The sequence below is a fragment of the Morone saxatilis genome, unplaced genomic scaffold (assembly GCF_004916995.1).
Source record: "Morone saxatilis isolate NCDOM2014 unplaced genomic scaffold, NCSU_SB_2.0 Contig4, whole genome shotgun sequence".
In the NCBI taxonomy this organism is placed as follows: domain Eukaryota; kingdom Metazoa; phylum Chordata; class Actinopteri; family Moronidae; genus Morone; species Morone saxatilis.
Genome location: NW_023339984.1, coordinates 12,729,731 through 12,730,884, shown reverse-complemented (window position 1 = coordinate 12,730,884; position 1,154 = coordinate 12,729,731).

The window sequence follows — 1,154 nt, the reverse complement described above, 5'->3', positions numbered from 1 at the left end:
GTTAATACTGAGTGGTCCAAATGCATCAGCCCCAAATACCCCCCTCCTCTGTTTGGTCCAAGTGCTCCCTACTTGTCATCAACTTACCTCTCTAGTCTGAGTTCCCTGTGGTTAGCCACCCACGTGCCTCTTTGGGCTGCTCAATTGCTCTCTGGTCAGTGTAAATAACCCTCCAAGAGCCCATTTGGTTAGCACAAGCGCTCCCCAAGTGCCATTTTGATTTTCCCAAGTGACTCAGCTCAGGTAACCTCCAGCGTCCATCTGATTGACCAAAGCACGGTCAGGTTCCCTTTGGTCAGTCCCCAAATGTAACTGAATGGGCAGTGCCTCCCACCTGATTCTAGCACACCGTGTGTCAGGTGCCCCTTTGGTGAACCCTCAAGCACCCACAAGAGCCACTGCAGAGTCACAGTGAGGATCATCGTGTTCTTTGATTTCTCCTATGCCTTTAACACCATACAGCCTCTGCTGTTGGGAGACAAGCGCTGTGTCATGCAGGTGTTTCCTGGATAACGGATCAATTGATAGGACTAACCCTTGTCTCCAGGAGAGGATGTCATGGTGATTCACTCCTATAAATACCTCAGAGTGCAGATGGACAACAGGCCTGAGTCGGCTGTTAAAACAAAGGCCTTGAATGCTTTTTTTTCTCACTCATTCTGATACAATAAACTCTACAATGAAGGCTACTAAAGGAGGATTACAGGATAACCATAACTGTAAACATGGGAAAATAAACACAATAAATACTTACATTCTGGCTAAAACCGCATGAAGCAAGACACAAAACAACAACACAAAAACCCCACAAAACATGATGAGCCACAGTTTCCTGGAATTGTGATAAGTGCAAACATTTGGATTATCTTCTGTACAAATTTCACAGGGCTGTTAATGTCACTATTTGACGTTGTAAATGTTCATTATATTCTCTTTAAGTCTCAGTAGGACATCTAGTGGTTTGCAGTGGTAATGCAACAGGATGTCAGTTTCACAACAGAATCTATTGTGTAATGGTGCTTTCCTCTTTTGGTTTGTTTTTATGTGGTGTGAAACAGCAGCACATGAAATTGAGGAACTGGCTACTTTAGCAGAGAGTAAACAATATAAGGGTAATGGCTATGACTTAAGGATCCCGTCCTTTTCCTTTTTTT